Genomic DNA, 10497 nt, shown 5'->3' on the forward strand with positions numbered 1-10497 from the left:
AACTTTCCTCATATTTTCAAATGCATACTATCATGAAAATAAAGAATAAGATATAAGTAAATAAAAATAAAACCATTTTCCCTTCTCCAATAAAATGACAAGGCTCTTAAATACACAGAAAATTGTGTGAATGATCTTCAGAGCTTTGACATTCAGCAGAATAATTTACATGAGATTCCAGTCTACCTGTATAAAAAAGAATAAAAGGAAGAAAATTCAATGCTTTTTTCAAATTATACAGAAAAGGTGACCTATTGAGAGTAAACTGATGGTTGGAGGAGGGGGTTAAATAGCTGATGGGGATTAAGGAGGACTCTTGTGATGAGCACCTAAGTGCTGAATCACTATATTCTGCACTTGAAACTACTGTTACACTGTATCTTAACTAACTGAAATTTAAATAATTTTTTTTTTTTTTAATGTGAAGAATGCTAACCAAAATGATAGGACCACATTCATGGAAGGCAGTTTCAAATGACTTGTGAAGAGCACCTAGGTGACTCAGTTGGTTAAGCAACTGCCTTCATCTCAGGTCCTGATCCCAGAATCCTGGGATGGAGCCTTACATCATGCTCCCTGCTCAGCAGGAAGTATGTTTCCTCTCCTGCTGCCCTTGCCCCTGCTTTGCTCTCTTGCTCAATCTCTCTCAAATAAATTAATAAAATCCTCAAAAAAATGAAATGATGTGTGGAAAAACTTGAAAAATACAGTTATCTATTAGTATAGCAATTTTACTTTTGGAGATGGAGTTTTTATTTTTCCTAAAATAATAAACAATGAGGGGGAAAGTCAAGATTTATTTACTATCTCAATAGAAAAAAAGTTCTTAATAATTTAAATGTTCTTGGGGTGCCTGGGTGGCTCAGTGGGTTAAAGCCTCTGCCTTCAGCTGAGGTCATGTTCGCAGGGTCCTGGGATCGAAACCTGCATTGGGCTCTCTGCTCAGCAGGGAGCCTGCTTCCTCCTCTCTCTCTGACTGACTCTCTGTCTACTTGTGATCTCTCTCTGTCAAATAAATAAATAAAATCTTTTCTATCTACTTACCTATCACCTTAATTTAAATGTTCCAAGAATAAATGATTTCTTAATTAAAATAAGGTGATATGTCATATAGGACAATTTGATATCAAGAGAAGTGAATACTATCAAAAGGTAAGTAAAAAATTCACTTAAATCAGATATGACAGCAGTTGCCCATGTGTTTCAGCACATTTGTGTTTATGTGTGTCAGCTATACCGCAGTATCTCTGTATGATAGAACTATGGAGTTTCATTTTTTCTGAAAACTACTTGAGAAAATCATGAACTGTTTTATATGCATATTATATTTTAAATAGAATATCAAAACTGATAAAATATTCTCTTAATTTTAGCATTAATGTTGAGCTGCATGGCCTACCAGTTAATATTTATTAAGCAGCTGCTGTGCACTAGGCAGCATGGGGTGACTTTCTACATACGTAATCAGCATATATATTATTTATACTTTTTTGTGGTCATAATACTTTTTTCTCAGTATGCAAAAACTTTTGTTACAAGACACCCTCATTATTTACCTCATCTGATGATCCCCCCAATAATCTAAGGATATTTATTATCTCCGCTTGACAGACGTTTGTTAAATTATATCATGTAGCATTTCTAATCTTCATAAAATAGTAAAAGGTAAATAAAACTATCACAACTACATGGATATAGAAACTAAAGTTCAGAAAGCTTTAAAAAGTCCCCAGGGTCACTCATCTCTAATTGTGATTAAAAAAAAAAAAAAAAAAAAATTGAGCCAGAGGAACATCAAAGTGGCTCAGTCAGTTGTGTCTGCCTTCCCCATGATCCCCAGGTCCTGGGATGGAGCCCTACATCAGGGGCCCTGCTCAGCGGGAGTCTGCTTCTCGCTTGGCTGCTCCCCTGCTTAGGCTCTCACTCTCTCTGACAAATGAATAAAATCTTCTTAAAAAAAAAAAGAGCCATAATATCTCTGACTTTATAACTAAATATGAGTATCAGTTTTTTTTTATGGAGGAAAAATAAGCCAAGGAGAGGTAGCAAGAGATCCATGGTCACACAGTGATCCCTTAAATGCAAGGCAAGGTAATCTGGCTTTCTATTATCTGAGGACAAAGTCAGTTCTAGTCTGGCCCTTTATGTATAGGGATAAGATTAAAGGGACCCGGAACAACTTTCTCCAGTCAAAGTGAACTTTTCTCTTACTCTCATTGCTTTCCCACCCAATTCCTAGTCCCTCTGGACCTATAGGTTAAGGGTAGACAGTCCAACTAACCCCTAACAAATCCGGTTTCATCATTACCGGTCAAGTATCTTATCCTTTCTGAATCCCACTTTTCTCCTTTGTAAAACAATGCTTACTTCGCAGAAGTGAAATAATAGAAATGTGCAAACAGTACAGTTCCTGGCATAGAGGACAAAATGAGTAAATTCTATTTCTCCATTTCTGAGTCCTTTTATCCTTCTGTGCTCCACTTGAATTCCTTCTTCTTCAGGAAATTTCATTTCTGTATTCTGGAAGAGATCTATTCAATGCTGAGCTCTGAAAACCAATATCTCCATCTCCTTTATGGTGAAATCATAACTTTTTTATTTTGTAACCGAGTCAGATTGGTACATGTCTACACTCTTACTTGGCTATGTGCTCCTCAAGAATTTAGCTTTCTTCAGAATTCATGGACATCTTTTTAAAGGTCAGGAGTCATATGAGTCATTTGAGATCAGCAAAAAGAAAACAACAGCAACACCAAAAAGGTAGAATCCCTGATAAGAAAGAGACAACTTTGTAGTCTTCATACTCCCAGTACAGTGTTGGTGATAACAAATCATTGAAATACTACTCTGCAGGGGATTCTGGATGGCTCATTTGTTAGCGTCTGCCTTTGGCTCAGGTCATGGTCCCAGGGTCCTGGGATCAAGCCCCACATTGGGCTCCCTGCTCTGTAGGAAGCCTGCTTCTCTTTCTCCCCACCCCCCACCCAGTTGCGCTCCTTTTCTCGCTCTCTTGCTGTGTCTCTCTCTGTCAAATAAATAAATAAAATATTTTAAAAAATACTATCCTGCAGATGAACAAAGAAATGAATTGGTTATGTAGCTTATTATTATATATTTTATTAACTGATTGTCCATTAATAATATGAGACTTTTAAAAATATCTTTAAAATATATACATAGATATTTTTGAGTAATAAACATACATAAATATACATATATATGTACATGTGTATAATGGATGAAGCAAATTTCTCAACAAGAGCTTAACCCAGTAACCGGTTTATGTATTCTCAGTTACCTTGAAAAAAGGTAAGAAGAAACTGAGAAATTACCCATTATTTCTAACAAGATTTTCATTGTTGACACCTTAAAATCTAGCTGAATACCTTTTGAATAAGTGGCCACAGTTGGGTCTTGGACAAACTTACCTAAAAATTATGGCTCTACTTTGTAGATGCACTACCTAGGATGATGAATCAGTAACGTTAACCATAATCCCAATCACAATTAAACCAAAGTGCTACCAATGATCAGGTGTTTAACATACCAGGTATTATGTTAAGTATGTACGTATTATCTTGTTTAGTATTCATTAAAACTTTGAAATAAGTATAATTAGACCACATAGACAAAATGAAACCTAGGGAATTGTATTCATTGGATTTAGCCCCGAGTTTGCCCAACTTCAATGGCCAGAGACTTAACTAAAAATGACATGGGGCTTCCTGTTGGATTTCTGTTCCCTTATCAATATATATATATATATATTAAGATTTTATTTATTTATTTGACAGAGAGAGATCACAAGTAGGCAGAGAGGCAGGCAGAGAGAGAAAAAGGAGGAAGCAGGCTCCCCGCTGAGCAGAGAGCCCAATGTGGGACTTGATCCCAGGACCCCGAGATCATGACCTTAGCCGAAGGCAGCAGCTTAACCCACTGAGCCACCCAGGTGCCCAAGAGGTAATATATTTAATAGGGTTGCAGAAATAACTAAATATGTAAGTCATATGAAAGGCCTGGAATACTTGATTGATACTCAATAAAATAGTGGAAAAATAAAAATCTATAGCAATGTAGGACGTGAATGCTGGAAGCAATCCTTATAATATAATTCTATCTTTTTGGGTTTCTAATAAGTAAAACAACCAGAAGATTTGTTAACTTATGAAAGCTAAAAAACTTGGTGGCAAAACGAATAGAAGCTGTATCAACTCATAGTCTGGACCTTGCAACAGTGAAGTATTGTGAAAAATTGAAGAAGATACAGGTTTGAAAGAGATACCAATATTGTAAAAACAAAACAAACAAACAAAAAAGAACTTCTGAACAGTCATGAAAAAGTTAGCTATTTATAACTATTTAGCATTGAGACAAAAATACAACTTAATAAGTCTCCTGAATCATACAAAAGTTTAATGTTATATGTAAAATGACTATTCTCTTTTCCATAGAGAATTTAAAAATTGCAGTTAAATTGAGCAAGAACTCTTTTGTTAAATTTAAAAGACTGTTTTGCTAAACTCTGGAGCAGATTAGTAGAGGAGTTCTTAGAAACACTTTTTTTAAGGTGCAAAAGATCAAATAGATAATGATCTCCCTGAGATGAATTAGGCTTAGTATTATCTATACAGTGGAACAAATACGAAACCATCTGAAGCTCAGTATTTAGTAATTGTAGTCTGCCAATGTACAGAATTGTTTTAATTCTTAGATCTATTTCATTGAAGTTTTGATATTTTGTATAATTGAGAGGAAGCTTTCAAAAATTCAGGCATTTTAAATAAGCCATTTAGCTTTAAGATTTTCTCTAATACTATTTCAGGTGAAGTAACTCCTACAGGTGAAGATAAAATAATGGTTCCATTTTACTGTCTTTTAAATTCAGTAATTATGGCTTGTAATTATAGAGCATCTCCCTTCCATGGCTCTTAATGTGTCTTATGGACACTGCCTCATTAATCCTTCCACCTTCTTTTTAAGGTAGGTATCATGGTCCTCATTATACAGATGGAGAACCTGAGGCACAGAGAAGTTAATTGATTTGCCCAAGGTCACACAGCAAGGCTGTGACTTTTGACTCGCCATCTAATGTCTTGCATGCCAGGCCATCCAGCTTTTTCCCATTGGGAAGAAATAATCCATTCATTTTTATCAAAGTTCAACTACAGGCTGCTAAATTCCTTGGGGCAAAGTTGCATAGTGCAATTTCACACCACAGCATTGGCACACTGTCAATTTACACAGAGGAAATCTCATACTGAGCTACAAGGTTACTAATAAAAATAGAGAAGAAAAGAGATCTAAAAATGGCTCTCTGAGATGTCTGAGTTGCGCTGCTAAGAACTCACACTATCCTTCTCAAACAAGCGGCATCATAAAAACCTGCAAGTTTCAGATATCAAATTCTAATGATCGTAAATGTTTTGAAAACATTTTAAAGGTGATAAAACAAAAGCCTTAACTAGGTCATAGTAAAAGAGTTTTACAGATGTGCTTCATTTATTTATGCATGTGTATTTTTATTGATTTGTATAAACCACACAACCTCCTCTATCTAGTCTTTGCAAAGCATTCATAAATAAGCACCTCTTCCAAACAAGACAAATAACCAGCACATTAAAAAGTTATCGCTTCAAAACAACAGCAAAACATTACGTGAACCCACTATCTAATCTGCACAATAAATCGTTCATTGTGTAAGACCTAAAAGAAGAGAATCCAGACACAAAGGTTGTCTGATTATTTGATATCCCAGTATCCTATCTAAGTGAGCAGCACAGAATACCATTTTCTCCGTGGCTGAAGATGCAATAACACCATTCAGCAGCCCATTTGTACTGCTTAGCCCAAAATAGAAAGAACTCAAAGAAGTGCTGAAATGCAGCTTTTTTCACTCCAAATAAGTCTCAGAAGATTATTGTCATTAATGATTTTTTCCTCTGAAGCATAACCAACCAAAAGCTATAGAAATTCTTACCTGATTTAATGTCTTGTAGACACTGTGAAGTGATAGTAGAAGTTAAAAAAAAAAAAAAGTAACAAAAATACTTTCCCATAAAACAATATTGATGTTTAATTAGAGAATGGCCTCCTCCATGCAGTTTTCACAGATTTCCAGTGTGTTAAAACTTCAGTTCACTTCTGCAGGCACTAGGGAAAATATTGTCTGCTTGTATGGGGCTGTTAGGACAAAACCCACGAAATGGATTATGCCTTAATGTTCTGAGACCTATTTGGTCAATACCTCCCTACAGACTTGGACCTACCGGACACCTACGATAAGGTCAATGCTGGTTATTCCCTATTTCTTAAGAAAAAGATAAAAATAAATCTTGTATCTCAACAACTCACTTTCTTAGAAAGTAAACTTGGCATGGATAGGAATCTTTTCATTCACTGATGAATTCCAAAAGTCTGCAACAATGATTTCAATAGACATTTGTTAAAGAAATAAAGAAAATGAAAAAAAAAATTTGTTAAGAACAAAGTCATGCTATTGCCTGTGTGTACTATCTCAGAAAGGTATTTTACATTTTTACTATCAAAGGAATAGATCATGCTTATAAGATTTCTGGAACAATGTTGTTTGTGACCTGGTACCAGTTGTTATCCATTGTTTTTAAATTTCATACTGGTTAAGAGTCAGGCTGGGTTTTAGTCACAATTCTATACTTAATACCATGTAACTGTGCCCAGTTTATTTAACGTCTCTATGCCTCAGTTTCTTCTTCTCTAAAATTAGAATAATCATAATACCTACCTCATATGGTTATTATGAGGATTAAATGAATCCATGTATGCAGAACTCATATCAAGATCCCTGAAAAGTATTAAGCACTATGTAAATGTGAGCTATTTTTCAGGGAGAGGCCTGCCTGTTGATCATACTTCAAATGATGTTATTAAGCCAGAATTGCATTTAATCATTGCTAACAATGTTTGTCTCCATAGAGGGTATGAATAGAACATGAGCACCCACCTTCCTTTAGAGCAGATGTTTCTGCTTCTTCCCTCATCCCCTGATTTTCTCTCCCCCCGAAAACAACAAGCAACAATTCTCACAGGCATGGGAATTAGGCTAATGTAAATTATGAATGATGTGTAAAATCTAAATCCTATGCAAAAGATTTCTTTGCTGAGCCACCAGGCTTCCTGGTTTCCTAAAAATTCAGGCTCACTTTTTTAAAAAGAAGAAAAATTAGGTCTGACCTTGAGAATATGTCAACTGTGGTTCTTGGCAAGTACACATATCAAAGTAACCTTGAGAATGTGTGCTTATCAGTGTTAGGATATATCTTGTTTCCTTTGTTGCTGTTATTGGGTCATAGAAAGGATTTTCACCTAGAATCCATATGCTTAACACAGTTTCTCCCAGAAAGAACCATTACCTTCAAATATGATTATTTTTTTTTCCCTCATAAAACATCAGACTAAATTAGTTTCCCAGAGAAGCCTCTGGCTTTGGACCTCCTAGCCATCCTTGAGATGAGAGGTATTTATCAAAAGAACTGTCAGGGCAGGGACAATATTTCAGACTTTTAAAATCACCAGTATCTTTTTTTTTTTTTTAAACAAGTACCACAAAACAAAACAAAATAAAACAAAACAAAGAAAAGGGAGGGAAAGGAAAGGGGTAGAAAAGGAAAGGAAACAAAAGCAGAGGGAAGATCCAATAATGAAGTGACTGTTGTAGGAAAAGGTATATTTGAATGTCCCATAATGTTGAAAGTGTGATAGCAATTGCCATTCAGACTTATTCTAGTACTCCACCTACACTTCTTTCGTTGGCCATGAACCACCTTCTTACGAGACAGTGTCAGTGACTGCCAATGCCCTCACAACAGTTCTCCCCAGCCTACTTCTTTTCCAATCTCAGAACTAAAACCCCTGTCCTGTAAGTCACATTCTCGTATTCCTGAATCCTCTCTGTCCATTATACTTGACATATAATCCAACAGATAACTCCATAGACTCTATCTATAGAACGTATTCTAAATTGGATCACTTCTCACCATCTTTACTGTTACCTCCCTAGTTCAAACTCTATTGCAACAACCTCTCAACTAACCTCTCTGCCTCTACTCCTGCCTCGCAATCCATTATCCCCAGATACCCAAAGCAATCTTCCATCCATTAAAACATGTCAGATGGCTTCCCTTTACATTTAAAATAAATCTCAAACTCTTTATTCTAGACTAGAAAGTCTAACATGGCCTAGTGCTATCTTTTGTATTATCACTACCATGCTCTGCACCAACCATATAGACTTTCTTCCTGTTCTTTGAATATGCTAAGCTTAATTCTGTCCCAGGGATTTAGGATTTGTTGTTTCTTCATGCTGCAATGTGTTTTCCTGAGACCTTCACATTACTGGCTAACCTCATCATTTCAGTTGCAGATCAAACATTACCTCTTTATGTATGTCTTCTGATTAAGACAATCTCCACACACCCTATCTCCCTATTGTGCTTTATTTTCTTTATCTTTATCTTATATGTTTATTTATATTGTTAATTACTCTTCCACTTGATATAGATCAGAATTTTTCTGTCTTATTCCTACTCTATTCCTAGGTCCTTGACAAATAGGATGCTCTTATTAAATATTTGCTGAAGAAGAAAGTGGATAAACAAAGGAATAGAAGAAATCAAGAATCAAGGAAAGCTAGGGATATATTAAAAATCACCAGATCTGGGATGCCTGGGGGGCCCCGTCGATTAAACATCTGCTTTTGGCTCAGGTCGTGTTCTCAGGGTCCTGGGATCCAGCCCCGCATTGCATTGGGCTCCCGGCTCTGTAGGGAGCCTCCTTCTTCCTCTCTTCCTTCTTCCTGCACCCCCAGCTTGTGCTCTCTCTGTCAAATAAATAAATCTTAAAAAAAAAAAAAAATCACCATGTCTAAATCCCTTGTTCTTGTGATGAGACAGTAAAATAATTTGCCCAAAATGATAAAAGAAATAGTATTCTATGTGTGTCTGAAACTCTAGACATTTCTATTAGCCACACTGCATCCCAGTACCATAACCATTGTGATGGAACTACAATAAAGCTACCAAGTAAATCATACAATTGCTATAAAAGGAGAGATCAAAAACTCACTATAAGTTAGTTCATTATGTTTTCAAAGTCTGACCTGCTTTGGAAGCCCCACTGAAGTCTCAATACATCAATGTACTCCTTGTCATCTTTCTGTGAATCAGAACCTGTACATTCTTTAAGTGCTGAAGATACAGCCAAGCAACGATCAAAAATATAAAGCAAATATAGTATGTCACATTAAGATAATTATTGTGATAAAAAATAAAGCAGGGAAGGGGGTACAGAGGACACAGAGTGGGGTATATGGCCAGCTTCAAATGACATAGGCAAGAACCTGAGTTATTTCTGAAAGAACTTTTTGGCATTTTCAATGTTTGTAATAAAGAAATAAATTCGATGTTAGTCGTTATCACTACTGTAGAATGCAACCTTTACTTTATTTCCAAATATGTTAGAGAAATTTTTTTCTCAGATTTTATTGTAAAAAACACACTCTTACATTCAGCAAAATTGTAGTAATCAAGGTAATGATTGAATATTGGTAGATCTCTCCCATTTTATTCTAATTCATATGAGGTTTGAATTGTTAAAAGTCAATTTTTTAATATAGCATATTTTAGATTTGATTTGATAACATCCTTTTCCTTTTTCTGAACAGTCCCAGTCCCTTCCTGTCCAGTCAATTTCATGTATATCCTATATACTTTATGAAGCCTCATAAAACAACTTAATGGCACAGGATGTTGAAAATGTGAAATTGAAATATGGTACAGATTATGATGTTTATAAAAGATAGTTAAAAATTAATCTAGCAGCCTCAGATGTTTTTAAGAAATTGGCAGTCTAGTGGTGAAATAAACACACACATAATTTGAGGCAAAACTTTTTTTTAAATGTTAACTTTTTTTTTTTTTTTTTAACTATACCAGCTATTTACAAAAAGACACCTCATTCTGTCTTCTGACTTGCATTATATTCAGTATGCATCAGGATAATACTCCCAGGAGAATTTTCAGGATTATTCATTCTTTGAATAATGGCTTGTATGTGGGCTTCAAAGAAATGGAGTAGGAGTGGGAAGAAAAACATTTTCATTTCCAAAGGAATGTTCTGAATTTCCCAAGGGACAGTGAGCAGGGATTTTGTTGAACTGAGGGACACCTGACAGCCACTTAAGTGACTCAGTACATTCACGGTAAAACCTGTTTTCTCTCCTCCCCATATCCTAGTTTATGCATGACAACAACTTGGTATTCAAATAATGTATAATCTCACTTATAGTACAGGGAATTCATTAATGGGTAATGCAGAGTAAGTGATACAATGTCATCCATAGAAAAAACAAAGCGCTCCCTTGTGGCAGAATAAGATTTTCTTCAACCTGTTCTGAATTGAAAGTCTTGAGCCCCTTCTCTGCTTTGAGACAGTTTGGCTTTCAACAGGAGCTGCTGAAGAAAT

Source organism: Mustela erminea, chromosome 15 (genome assembly GCF_009829155.1).
Source record: "Mustela erminea isolate mMusErm1 chromosome 15, mMusErm1.Pri, whole genome shotgun sequence".
Taxonomy (NCBI): Eukaryota; Metazoa; Chordata; class Mammalia; order Carnivora; family Mustelidae; genus Mustela; species Mustela erminea.